Source organism: Electrophorus electricus, chromosome 11 (genome assembly GCF_041902795.1).
Source record: "Electrophorus electricus isolate QZ-2024a chromosome 11, ASM4190279v1, whole genome shotgun sequence".
Lineage (NCBI taxonomy): Eukaryota > Metazoa > Chordata > Actinopteri > Gymnotiformes > Gymnotidae > Electrophorus > Electrophorus electricus.
In genome coordinates this window covers 17,182,501-17,197,500 of record NC_137507.1, presented here as the reverse complement: position 1 = coordinate 17,197,500, position 15,000 = coordinate 17,182,501, and the positions used below count along the sequence as shown (strand labels likewise).

The 15,000-nt window shown below is 44.6% G+C and overlaps 1 long non-coding RNA gene across 1 annotated transcript in view; it reads right to left on the bottom strand.

The window, feature by feature from the left end:
- The window catches only part of LOC145659683 (uncharacterized), a 5,119-nt gene extending 3,305 nt beyond the window's left edge, over nucleotides 1-1,814 (bottom strand). Inside the window, exons 1-2 of the long non-coding RNA XR_014125784.1 lie at nucleotides 1,758-1,814; nucleotides 1,430-1,523 (exon numbers count right to left, since the gene is read on the bottom strand). This is a non-coding gene — a long non-coding RNA (uncharacterized LOC145659683). The remainder of the gene's footprint in view (nucleotides 1-1,429; nucleotides 1,524-1,757) is intronic.
- Nucleotides 1,815-15,000: the final 13,186 nt, after the last annotated feature.

The following is a 15,000-nucleotide window of genomic DNA, read 5'->3' as shown; positions in this document are numbered from 1 at the left end:
CTCGGGGGCAGCCCTCTTGTACCCCATGAAGTTTGCTGAGGTGGGGGGGTCAAGTGACTGGCTGTGTCATGGCAGGGGGTCACTCTGAAGTCCTCGTCCGCCCCATGCATCAGGGTGCATTAGCATGCTAAGTGACTGACAGTCCCATGTTTGCACAGGCTTTGTCCAGGACAAACTGACCCAAGAGAAACCAAACAGGGATCAAGGGTCACTGCCGGGCCAAGGGTCAAAGGGCAAGCAACCTAAAGCCTGTTTCATCCCCGCTGATTAAAAGAGCTAATGTTTCTGAAAGTGCTGTAGATGGACAGAAAGACAGAGAGAGAGAGAGAGAGAGAGAGAGAGAGAGAGAAGGAAAATACCAGAAGAAAATGAAGAAAGAAACAGAATTTTTCGGAAAGAGAGTAGTGAGAGGGGAGCTCCACACGTTCTAACATGAGTTATTAAAGACTGATTATATCTGCATCACCTCCACATATTTCCATACTTTAAAAAAATAATAATCTGGGATCGTAAAGTATAAAATTAGACCAGCAGTGTTTGTGGTGCGGTTTTTATTTTGCTTTTTGAACTTGGCAATAATAAATTACCCACCAATGCAGCAACACTCTGCCAGCTCTCCCTATCTTTTTTCATTTTCTAAATGCAATTCATTGCTCCAAACGTGGACTCAAAACATTAATTAATTTGTATTTGATAATTTGCACATTTCCATGCCATGGCAAGAGTGTGGGGTTTCTTCTTAAGTTTAATTAAGCAGAATCTCTCTGCATTATCGCCAGCATGAAGTGTGCGCTTTTTTAAAATATGTGAAGTGTGAATGGTTTTAATATTATAATTCGTTTTTTTTCTAACTGCCTTAATTTTGAGTTGAGAGAGCATTTGAAAATGAGGCAAAAAGATAGCTCTAAGAGGTGTGCATTTCAAGTAAATTTTTCCATGACCTCAGCAAGAATGGATTGTGAGTGAGTGTCGGAAAGTCGGAAAGGTGGCTATAAAAGTAATTCTCACACACACACACACACACGCACACACACATACACACACACACGCATGCACGCACAAACACACACACACACACACACACACACGCACCTCTTTAACTTTAGGTTAACTCTCTTTAGATGCATTTGGGGTGTTTTAGGATTACATTTTGTTACCTATGCATTTTTTCATTTATTTGTAAAATTTGGAATGGTAGTCCAGTTTCCCCTGTACCTTTCTCCAAGCTGATATGTAAAGAAGGAATGGCTTCTGTTTACTTTAGTTACCACATTTCCAAACTTTCCATGTAGTATTTCTTAAATGTGAGCATTATATTGAACATATTGAAACATTGAAAAAAAAAATTTCCCGTTATATTTATCCCGCTTTAGCGACAGTTACAGGTAGGTTTTGTTGAGGACTAGCAGCACCAAAATCAACTGCTCACCTATTTGGAATGGTCAGGAACTCTAACGCAGGTCCAGGTTCACTGCTGACACGCTCACTGTAATGAATTAGGCTTCAGCCTGTGTGAACTGCACCTAGAACCAAAAATCAGCAAACAAATGACTTAAGAATTTATTTTTATAATAAAATAAATCAAATTGCTGACAAGCATTCCTGTATTCACTAAGGCATGTTCTTTGAGTTTTGACGTCTTTGCTTTTATGTGAGCAGACTGAAAGCTCTATTCTTTACTGCAGAGCCACACGCACACACACAAACACACACATGCAAGCAGTTATAAAAGAGCAGTGTGTAAATGCTTTCTCTACCTGTTTGCCAAGCCCTGCACTGGCAGTGGTGTTTGGAGTGCGTAGACTCTGTCTTTGTGCATATTTGCTTCTAAGCCATCCGCATGTGTGCAAATATCTCCCAAAACAATCAGACAATTTTAATCAGATTCTATTTTTTCCCTCTCTCTGAAATGTAGGACAGCTATAAAAAAAAAGCACATCCTTACCACACACATGAAGACATGCACACACACACACACACACACACACACACACACACTTGCACATGCACGCACATACACACGCAAACACACACATACACACACATGCAAACACACACACTTGCACATGCATGCACATACACACGCAAACACACACATACACACACATGCAAACACACACGCATGCACAAACACACACACACACAAACACACACGCACACGCACATGCACGCACGCACAGACACACGCACACACACACACATACACACACATGCAAACACACACGCATGCACAAACACATACACACACACACAAACACACACGCACACGCACAGACACACACGCACACACACACACACACACGCACACACACACATGCACACACACACACGCACACACACATGCACACACACACGCACACACACACACACGCACGCACACGCACGCGCACACACACGCACACGCACGCACACGCACACACACACGCACACACGCACGCACACACGCACACACGCACACACGCACACGCACACACACACACACACACGCACACACACACACAGCCTTAACTTTAATGATCAGGAAAGACAGGCTACTCTCGTTGTCCCTCCGTCATCAGAGCTCAGATAGCGTGGTTCTTGTACGGATGTACAGCGTTCATGCTGATATGTTCGTGTGGGGGGTCTTCTGCGAACTGTCTCTCCCACTTGAGACCTCAAAGGCGAGCCGGCGCAGAGAGGCGCATCGCACTTCAACAGACCCCATCATCTTCATGCTCCCAGGCGACGGCGTTCACTTCCGCGTCCTGATCGGCCGCTCATCATCTCTCTGCACACGCAGCGGGAGCGTCGTGTGGAGGAGGAGGAGGGGGAGGGGGGGGGGCGTGACGTTCCCGGTGACACTCAACTGGCCCAAGAACACACCGTCGAAAAATCCCAAAACGCCTTCAGGTGAGCTGTGAGGAGGTCCTAACTCGAGAGTTCACCTGACGCTCTCCACACGCCGTGCCTAAATCTCTTAGCACGTTAATGACACACTCTCTCTCTCTCTCCTTCTCTCTCTCCTGCTCTCTCTCGTCCCTCCGACCCCGTGCCTCTGGAGAACACCGGGGCCTTTATTCGCAGAGCGAGTCTTCAGTCGTTTCTCTTGTTTTGCCTCCGTTCTCCTCTGCTCTTCCGTTCTCCGAGCTCTGGGTGATTGGAATCGCAGGACACACCAAGTGGTCGTACTTGTCCCCCTCTACTCCCACCGCTTAATATCCCAAATGCTACAGCAGGAATTTAATAGGATTCTAACAGGGAATATGAATACATGCACATGTATAACTAAGATGCAAAAAATTCCACCGGCACTTTAACGGCACACACTGCCTGTGCATTTTAAATGGTAGTAACACAGTGCTCCTAATATGGGGCTCTTCTGTGTGATTTGGGGTTCGGTCTATAGAAATATAGAAAATGAGTGTTCTCTATTTGTGCAGAAGCCAAAATTACTGTGCAGGTATAAGTATGATACACGTATGGTGTTTACGGTGTGGGTACAGTGTGCGTGCAGTGTGTTTGCAATGTGTATATGGTACACGTTCAGTGTGTGTATGTTGTATTTACAGTGTTTTCACACTGTGTGTACAGTGTGTGTAAGGTGTGTTCATGGCATACACATGGTGTGCGTGCAAAGTGTTTATGCTTTCGTCTACAGTTTATGCCGGGCAGACGGTGATGCGAGTGTGTGTGTGTGTGTGTGCGTGTGTGTGTGCGTGTGTGTGTGCGTGTGTGCGTGCGTGTGTGCGTGTGTGTGTGTGTGTGTGAGTGTGTGTGTGTGTGTGTGTGTGAGTGTGTGTGTGTGTGTGTGAGTGTGTGTGTGTGTGAGTGTGTGTGAGTGTGTGTGAGTGAGTGTGTGTGTGTGTGTGTGTGTGTGAGTGTGTGTGCGTGCGTGCGTGCGTGCGTGTGTGTGTGTGTGTGTGTGTGTGTGTGTGTGTGTGTGTGTGTGAGCATTCTCAGGCAGAATGACTGTAATCATTGGTGTGGAAACGGCACGAGCGTGCACGAGACTAAAAGAGAGATGCGGCTGGTGGATGCGACCTGCCAGGACTAAGCCACCATCTGGCCCGCTAACGAAGACCCCAGAGAGGACATGACAGAGAGGAAAGAGCTCCAACCGCCCAGAGCACTTCAGCCGCCGTGGTCAGAAGAAAAGACTACAGAGTGAATTATCCTACAGTACCAGAAGTACCATGTGCTGTGTCTTAGCATACAAAGGATTGATATTATTTTCTGTATAGGAAACGGCATCAATAGTAATTATTTGAAATAATAAAATAATTGAAAATGAAATAAAATATCTGCGAATTAAATTACAGTAAGAATAATCTGTGGTGGAAGAAAAAATAATGCTAGAACAGCTACACACACACAAACACACACGCAGAGACATAGACATCATACTTTCTGGTTTTATACCTTCAGAGCTTGATAAATGTGATGCTTTAATGAATACTTTGCCAGTGCTTAGTGCAGAGAGCTTATAATTACTCCTGGCTTAAATCCCCTAATCACCTGCCTTTACTGTGATGTTATCTCTCTTTCCACAAACCTACCGGCTACATCCCGTGTCTAGCGGGCGCACACTCTCGACGGTGACAGTGTTCATGGCAAGCCTGGTAGCTGCGCTCCAGGCCTGGAGGTGCACCACCCCTGCAGAGCTCCGCGGGGGCCTAATCTCACCCAGCCGATCCAGTTAGGTAACACTGGCATTTTCATATCAGAGCCAGGTGTGTCAGAAACTCTGCAGAGAGGTCGAGCTTCAGGTCCAGACATGGCCTACCCTGACATAAATCCTGTGTGTGTGAGAGTGTTTCTGCAGTTCTACCCATGTGTGCGTGAGGGGGTGGAGGTGTATTCATCTAGATAAACTACCTGCCAACAAGTGTAGAGCTCACAGTCTGTCAGTCTGTCACATACAGAATTAAGAGTATACACCACACACGTAGCCTCTATTTAGTTTCTTGCGCTACTGACAACAGAGAGCAAGTGAGTAAATAAATAAATCTATAAATAAACTGTAAAAAGAATTGCCTGTATTAATTACAGACTGATTAGTCTCCGGCTTTGTGGAATGCTGTATCATTTAATTGAAAAACTAATGATCACATTTTTGCCAACTTCTAATTAGAAATGGCACAAACTTTATCACGGCTTCAGTGATGCGTGCAAACACACGTGCGGACACACAAACACTTCAAATCTATTTCCCATCCTCGCTGTCTCTCGCGCCCACAAATTCTCACTCTCTGACACACACACCCACACACACACACACACACACACACACACACACATACACACGCACAAAACAAAGATTTAAGCTTCAGGAAAAATATGTGAATTTTTTGTTTTGTTTGGCTGTTTTTCTGGATTTCTACAGCACATCCCTGCTGATTAAGTGCACATCTCCACAAACAACGATCATTGCATTACCTCCACATAACTGTCACAATGCAAGATAGCCCACAAACACACAGATAGTACTGCTGATTAAATTCAGTCGTACAATCAGTGAACACATCACCTGCATATCCACACACATGCAATCGCGAAATGCAGCCCTGCACGTATGCTGGAAGACATCCGATGCGGAGATGGGTACACGAGCCATTTTGAGCATCGCCTTGACAACCACTCACAAAGTATCACCCCGGGACATTTGGCATTCCTGCGGAGCATTTGCGTGCGTGTGTGTGAGCGTGTGTGCACGTGCACTCGCATGCGTGCCAGACTGCCACAGCTTTCAATTAAAGATGCCTCTGTTAGTGTGCAATAATTTCGATTTATGACCTCAGTAATGGAATTATTGCGTTTGAACAGGAAAAGGCCGAAATGAAGTGGTGGAGTTTATATTTGGCTCTTTTTTTGTTTACATGTAAGACCTGCGATACAGTTTCATAAATCCCTTTTGTCAGAGCTTATTAATAATGATAGATAAGATTTATTGGATGTGTCTAGACACGCAGCTTTCCCAGGGCAAATGTGTGTGTGTGTGCGTGCGTGTTTTCTGCATGTTTATGTTCATTATTAATTTGCTGTCATGTGTATTTTGATTCAAAGCTGAAAGCTATAGGCCTATACGTTGGCTTTCTGTTGTCTTTGTAACAGACAATGTGAGGTCATTACTATAAATCACACATGCAGTGACACAACACAATAAAATGAGATTTGCTGGGAAAAGTAACCTTAGGATACTGACACGCAAACTCCCAAGAGAAGCGTTTAAATGTTCCCATGATGAGAAATTATTGCACTTTTATGTCTATATACTTCACGTTTTACCATAATGATCCAGGTGTAAGGTATAAAAAACATACTCTGTACTCACCTTTATTAACTCTCATACACGCACACTAAGACAAACCACACACGCATGCGTACGTGTTCGCACACATACAGGCATATTGAAATGAAGGCACCTGTCTCTGTAGGTGGTCTGAAAAACCTCAAAAGAACTTCTCTCTGCATATTCAGAGTGTAGTCAGTCAGTCAGGGGGGTGCTCTCTTAGGCTGTCCTAACTGTCCTGCCACACCAATATTGTCAATCATTTCTCCCTCCATCCACACGCTGCCAGCAGCAGAGCACAAAGGAGAAAAGATGAAGATGAGCGAAAGAGAAGAAGAGAGAGAGGGAGAGAGAGAGAAACAGAGACAGAGACCGAAAGAGCAGGAGATAGAGGCGGCACAGATAGAGAGAAACGGAGGAAGACAGACGAGGACAGAGAGAAAGGCGCACAAAAAGTGTGTGTGTGTGTGTGTGTGTGTGTGTGTGTGAGTGTGTGTGTGTGTATGTGTGAGTGTGTGTGTGTGTGTGTGTGTGTGTGTGTGTGTGTGTGTGTGTGTGTGTGTGTGAGTGTGTGTGTGTGTGTGTGTGTGTGTGTGAGTGTGTGTGTGTGTGTGTGTGTGTGAGTGTGTGTGTGTGTGAGTGTGTGTGTGTGTGTGTGAGTGTGTGTGAGTGTGTGTGTGTGTGTGTGTGTGTGTGTGTGTGGTGTAACCCTAGCTCCGGGGTGGTGTAAAGGAGCTGGGGGGGTACAGCAGGTCTGGCCCTGCTCCAGTCGCTCACCCTGGCCTCTAATGCACCTCCATTCAGGGCCTGTGTGCCAGTGCACTCCACTAATTGAAGGTAATTGTTGGGAAGAGGCTAGAGCAGGGGAGAGGCACACAGCCTTCTCTCTGTTCGCCTGCCCCTGACGGGCAGACCCCGCGCGGACCACCGCACCCGTGGGGAGAGGGCCGCCACAGATCACGTTTCCCACTGGCTCAGGCCCCCTGCTCGGTGTCTCGCAGTACAGAGAGGCTGCGCGCGCGCACGCAAAAGCACACACACACACACACACACACAAGTGTGTAATTGTGGACTGCCTAAATGGGCATCCTGTTCTGGAGTGACAGCTCTAAAGGTGGGCGGAGTTTGATGACAGACCGGGCAAAGCAAGAGAGGGGGAAGAGAAAGAGAAAGAGTGATTGTGTGCTCAATGCTGGGTCATCTGCAGAAACCTGCAGTCATCATCTGCAGTCAAATATCCACACACACACACACATGCAGGTGGTGAAATAAGGTTAAAATGAAGTCGGGGCTCACTGAGTGAGGAGTTGTGATTGTGTGTCAGTGAGTGATGCATCACTGCTGCAGAGTTGTTGGGCTTTAAACCCAACAGTGCACTATACTGAGAGAGAGAGAGAGAGAGAGAGAGAGAGAGAGAGAGAGAGAGAGAGAGAGAGAGAGCGAGCGAGCACTGGGGTGCTGAGATCCATCATGCTCAAACATGCCTTGAGACAATAATAAAATTATTGGAAGAAACAGATTGCGCAACTCTACCACACCAAGCACTTTCCCTTTTCATTTTATTTAGGCAGCTGCAAAACTTTTTAACGGTTTTGTCTTTACAAAACCACTGCCGAAACAAGACCTTTAGCCTCTGGGCACTTTCGATCTTTTCACCTGACTGAGGCGCGAATTCGTCAACACGCTGTGAGAGCGGAAGAGCACCTCTGACGCTTTGACTTTCTTTCCTGGGAGTAGAGCACGTGAGGCCAGTTAATAAGTCCTGCTTTGTGTTGTCTTAGATAAAACCTCTCCTGATGTTATTATAATTTGTCTTTCCCATATTACGGGAAATTCAAACTCTCCAAAATCTTAATATCCCCCTCCCCCCCCCCCTCCAACTCGCCGTTAATATTGGATTTCCGCGGTGGCGGCGGATTCTGTCGAGTGTGAGGCGAGCGTTGGGGACTGAAATAAGAATTACCTTCCCCGCTCGTCGCGAGCCTCCGCGCTTGGCTGAATTTAGCCACGCGGACGCAGCCAAGCGGGAAATCCAGATTCCGGCACTATCAGGGAAATGGCACGTATGACGCTGGTTCCTAAGTCAGGGTCCTAATCAGGTCAGCCTAATGGTAACTTCCCATCGCCATCGCCCAGTCCGCCTGATTGAGTGCTAAGCCTAAATAGCAATGCTCTTTTCCGGCTAAAGTGATTCCTATATTACTTTTTCCTCTAAACCCGAGCTCGAGAGACAGACAGGAGGAGATGGAGGGGTGGGTGGGGGTGCGGGGGGACGACGACCCCCCGTCCCTTTTCTTGGTGGAGTCAGCAAACATTTCGCCCCAAATCACTCATTCACTCAGCTGTGGATACAGAATCAACAGCGCTATCGCCGCCTGTGTGATTGTTCTCGGATGAAATTCAAAGCGACGGCGAACTCTTATTTCCTAAGGCATGTCAAGAGATGGAAAAGGGGGGAGAAATCTACAGTGGGGGGAATTAAATGAGGAATTATTCACTGCCATTATCAAAAATGGGTAAAGGGAGATGAACACCACGGAAGGAAGCCTCCCCCCTTTCAAACACATTTCTGGCGCGTATTTTCGGACCTGCGCGGCCTGATCCGCGTTGTCTCCCGTGTCCGCTCGTGCCCTCGCCTCGCGAGATAATTAGTCAGATGAAATGAACTTTAATTCTTTCTTTTCCAACGGAGATTTCCACCATAATTACTGCTGTTTAATTAAAAGTCCCCAATCAATCTGCCGGATTGCCGACTAGCTGGAATAATGGAACGGCTGCGAGACGAAGGCCTAATCCAGCGTCGCCCTGCTCCAACATCTGATGCCAGCACAGACAACCCATTTTTAAAGGGAGAGTTTTAGAAGCACGTTTAATAAAGCGTCGTTATGTCTTTAAAAAAGTCATTACGAGACGTGCGAAAGCGCAGCTGGCGGGGAGGGGTCGCAGCGCATCGTACCACAACGACGCAGGAGCCTCATGCGGAGCCTCATGCGGGATGTGGCGACGCAATTAGCGCGCGATGGATTGCTTTCTTTTCGAAGTTACCGAGGCACAAAGAGAAGAACGTGGAAACGGTTCTCTGTCCTTTAGCTCCTAGAGCCAGCAGTGCCAACCATCCTCATCAAACTAATCGTCGCCTTTTTTTCTTTAAGTGTCTTGTTCTTCTAAGCTCCATTTCAGTATGTGTCAAAGGATTGCATTTTAACACGGGAGCCGAGAAAGTAACCTTCTCTCCATGACGTGACGTGTGTGGGGGGGTGAAGATCTCTGTTGGGGAATTAGTGGAAGATGAGGTTTGGCACACGACTGCTGTATGCTGACCTGCAGTCCGCACACTTCACCCGTGCACACGCGCGCTAATAACAAACGTGTGGGCCAGACAAAATTACAAGCACGTTAGAAGTGACAGAAGTGAAGATTCATTTAAAAGGAACATCATGTTGCAGAAGGTGTATGGCAGCTGATTTAAAACTTTAATTTGTTGGCAGGTAATGAAAAGCTGTTTTCACCTGTTAAGTTATTTAAACTGGGCTCTTGCTTAAAATACAACCAAGAACGTCGAAATGTAGAAGCCGACATGCACTAAAGGGGATGTATTGTATGGTATGGAGGGGGTGTGAAACAAAAGTGTAAACCTTTTTTTGTCCGACACGAGTGGGAAGCGTGTTTAACCTGCCTGCGCGTGAGCGTGCGCGTGAGTGCGTCAGAAAAAAAGCAGAGGGCTAGAGAGTGATTCTTCTGCATCAGCACAGATAAAAGGCGCCTGGGCAACACCGCCAGTTCACGAGCAGCCGCCAGACCTCCTGAGGAATCGAGAGAACTCGTGTAAAATCAAAAACGTGCGAGCCGGCGCTCAGGCCTGTGATCTGTCCTCCTCGCTGCCATAGGCGCAAGAACACGCGGCCTGTGATTAAACACACAGCATATATTAAATTAAACTGTTCCTCCCCCCCAAAAGGGGAAATTGAATGGGACAGGTATTTGAAATAGTGTGATAATGTACAAAGTCAAGATGACCCCCCCCCCCCCCCACCCCAAGAAAAGGCACAATTTTTTTTCTCTTTTACTATACAGGAAATAGTATTTAAACCATGGCTAATTCAAATGGTTTAAATGTGAAATAATCAGCAAGTAAGAATCTTATAAAGGGAAAGAAGCAGAACTAACCATTTGGCCCCTACACAACATTTTTTATTACAACTCTACTTATGGGCTACATCAGCTAACACACACACACACACACACAAAGCTTTTAACATAAGAGTAAACGAGAAACTAGCTGATGGTGGCAGAGGTAACACAAAATATCTTTTTTTCACAAAGGTCTGTGTCTCTCATACACCCACGCGTACACACACACACACACTGCTGTCCCTGGGCTCTCAATCTCGCCTGGCAGTCTTTCAGTGTAGAGTTAAGGGTCCATCAGTCATGCTGTAGCCTAACCAAAACAAAATGGTGCCAACTGGTAGCTCTTAGAAGTGTTTACAGTGAAGCCTCACCACACACCCCCATGATTAATGTGGGGCACACAGGCAGCCAAACACACACAATGTTTGTGTGTGTGTGTGTGTGTGTGTGTGTGTGTGATTAATTTGCAATGTGCAGACAGGTAAACAGAGGGATATTTACATGGCTTATCCTCCTCCCCATTTCGACTTAGTTCTCCTAAGCTGCAGATATTTTATCCTTTGAGCTCAAACTGTTTATTTTTGCTTTTTAACCATACGGCTAGGCTCTGACACTTCCTTCTCTCTCGTTCTCTCTCTCCGTCTCTCTCTCTCTGTCTCTCTCTCTCTCTCTCTCTCTCTCTCTCCAGGTCTTTTCTGTGTCTTCCTCCTTGCTTACTCTCTTTATCTTTCTCTCTCTCCCTGCAAAGAAAGGTCATACGATTGCAAATAAATCAACATTTTAAATTTAAAAAACACCAGTAGATTTTTTTTTCTATTAGTGGATAAAGTCAAATCTTTTTTTTTTTTTCAGGGTATAATAAAAATGTTATTTAATTGTTAACCATTTAACAAACTGTTAACCTCTTTGGTTGTTTTTGTTTGTTTGTTTGTTTGTTTGTTTTGTTTTGTTTTTTTGGCTAACCGTATAACATTTTAGGAGAATTTGAATGTAGCGTAGGTCTTTGTCCACAGTTACACACAGTGTATGCTATAATTAAGCACTAAAGCCCAGAAGGATTGGTGAGTTGCTGAGACTTTAACATGTGTAGGAGACCAATGGTTTCATTCTCCATTGAAGTAATTTCAGATTAACAGGATTTCCAAGCCTCTGTATAGAGCAAAGCCATATCAGGTTAACAAAGTTAGAGCAAGAAAATGAAACCCAAGCTTCTCAGAAGCATTTGAATTCAATTTTGCACACGTAAGTCATGTGTTACTGGCTAGCTGTCACATGGTTGGTCACATGACTTGTTGCAATTTCTGAGCAGTCAGCTTTCATTTACTATTTCGACTGTATTTTTCATCAAGTACCCTTAAAGCAACAACAACGGCTGTGTGAAGCCATTTCTGTTGCCATTAAATTTATACCAATATATTTCTTGCTATCGCACAAAGGATTAGTTCATGGATAAGAACCTATAACACACAATAGAAGCCACAATAAAAGGCTTTTAAACATTACTGTTTAGAGAAATTAAATAATACATTCAAAATGTAACACAAAATGTTTGTTATAGCCCTGCTTTGTGTGCTTGTCCTCTACAGAACCAGCGTTTTAGGAAATTCTACCATGGCCTGCCATTTTGTTGCCCTCCAACCCCTGACTGTGGCAAGATAGATGCCATATAGAATTAAATCAAGCATGCCCAATAAACAAACAAAGCAGCCCATGTGTAAATAAATTCTAAGCACGCCATTTGGATGCTGCATGTTAACAAAGTGAACCAAATGTGTGGTAATGGGGGAGTGGCTATCCTTCTGGTGACCTCACAATGAAGAGATCAGTGTGATGTCATTGGAGAGGAGTTACATGACACACGCGTCATCCGCTGGTCACATCTTCTTCATTCATCTGCAGCTTTAACACACGGCTGGCTACTACCTGTACACACACACACACACACACACACACACACACACACAACCACCCACCACACATACAACTAAAACCTGTGCATCACTGTAGCTAGCCAATGCTGCATGTTCACTGAATCCATACCCTAACTCTAACCTAACCCTAATCTGGCAACCTCAGGAACCAAAGGGAAGTTTGAAGTTTTGTTTTAAAGCACAAACAACACATAAAAATGTTCAGGTTCTCCTGTCATCAGCCTATTATAAACATATTTTCTTCCCACAAAGCGCTCGCAGAGTTCGATACCTTGCTACCCACACCTCACCACTGCGTCACTTAGAGGTGCTCATTGCTAACATTCCAGTAATGTCACATACGTGAGGTGCCCATAGCAATGCCCTCTAACCTTGGATGAGATGCACGCACACACACACACACACACACACACACAAAAGACGTGGAAATAGGAAGCATACATGTGCTTACACCCATTGCCTCCCTAAACAGTTTCTTTACAGCAGTAAGACTCTATGGCAGAAAAATACAATTTTACAGTTAATAAATTAATATTTCCCTTTATCTGTCGCATATTTAGTATTCAATTATCTCTGCTCTCATCCATCCATAGCTTGGAACGCGATTACACTGTTTATGTCACCCAGCCATACAAAAATAATCATCTCTCCCTCTGTTGTAGGCTACGCATTTTGCTGGATTATTTGAGCAGATTAGCATTTTACTCTGGGTAGCACACACTGCATCTTCATTGGAAGTGTATGTGGGATTACTGAAATAGAGTTAAAGGTTAAACGGCAGTAATGAAGAGTAGGGTCTCCTGCAGAGGTGCCGCTGCATAACATACTTGACCCATCAGGCTATAACTAACCTTTACACTGGCCTAAAAGACTGCACCATGGCCATATAGAGTCATACTGCATGGAAAAATGACTCAATGTGTGTTAAATGCACCTATTACTGTGCTCTCTCTTGCTCTCTCTTTCTCTGTATGTGTGTCTCAGTGTGTGTGTGTGTGTGTGTGTGTGTGTGTGCTCCTGAAGGTCGATGTGGGACTGAAAGGAATACATTTTGGCAATAAAGTGAACTCGTACCAGTTACTGGGACATAGTCATGGAGAAAACAGTATTTTAAAACAGTATTTTATGGTCAGCATTCCTACAAATATTTGACAATGCATTTGTATGATATTTTTTAACATTAACTCAACACACACACAAGCACACACACACACGCACTGCAGACTCATACTTCAGAGGCTACTTCTAATCATCTACCTACTGACAATTTAATTAGAGAAGTGTCCAGCCAGCACTCTAGGTTTGAAATTAAACTAATTTACAGGGCTACACACACACACACACACACACACACACACACACACACACACACACACACACACACACACACACATACAAAGACCTAATAATAATCTAGTCTGAACAACATGATAGAGAAATAATTTATGCATCATAAAGACCTGTGAATGATGTGTGTGCAGGTTTGTATGTGTGTGTGTGTGTGTGTGTGTGTGTGAGAGAGAGAGAGAGTTTCTCACCTTATCATCCTTATCCTTAACCAGATAAATTGTAGATGGTGTTTTTGCGTGTATACATGAGCATTTGTATGTATGTGTGTTGTGTGAGGTGGATTACTGCACCTGAATGTAACACAGTGGCCCAGATAAGAATTATTGATCAGAGGAGTTGATTGGCAGCATCTCAGTGCGGACTGTTGCTGTGGAAACATCTCCATAGAAACTCATAGAAAAGAAAGTGTGGTTCTTCCTCCTTCTGTGCTTTATATGTAAACTGTTTTCCATGCTTGCAAAAAACAAAAAATAAAAACAAAAACAAAAAAAACCCCTGACATATAAAATCTAAAATTATTTTAAATTCCAGATTATGTGAATATCCACAAACACACTCACACAAATATATGTCAGTATTACTATACTTGCAAGAAGCTAATGGGAACCTAAATGATATTTAAGTTCCTCTATTACTTGGCCTGAACACATTCTTACATCTTATATCTTCTTACATCTGTGCATAGTTTTTAGAATAACCCTAAATTTTACTTCAAGCATATGTTTAACCCCAAGTCCGCCCCCCCGCCCACCCCCAAAAATACAAATAAAACAAGAAACAAACAAAAATATAAAACATGAATAATAGCACAGTAGTTTTACCTAATTCCCTCATTTTTTAGGTCCCTGGGTCTACCGCGTCCACGTAGAGACCACGTGCGTTTATCAGGACACATCTCTCCAACCTGAGGGAATAGCAGTGCCCTCCATCACCTGTAAGGGACCCTTGATGTGTCGCTCGGATTCTACTCAGCAACTCTGATGCTGGGAAAATGCATTAGGTAAATAAAGGACGGCATCGTGAGACCAAGCCTCCTGCTGGTAGTTTAAAAATGAAACACTTAGATAAATGTAAAAGTAGATTCTTTTAGGGAACAAAACCTCGTGTTACTTCATTGTTAAAAAACGGCAAGTACACACACAGAGTTAGCATGCGGCGGGGTGCCACCTTCACGTTGCTAATACACACCCACACACACACCCACACACAAACCATACTCGCCCCCCCCCCCCCCCCCCCCCCCCCCACACACACACACGTCCACCATTGGCTGCATGGGATTGATGAAGTCGAGGGTTTTGATTATTTTTCAACTTCTGC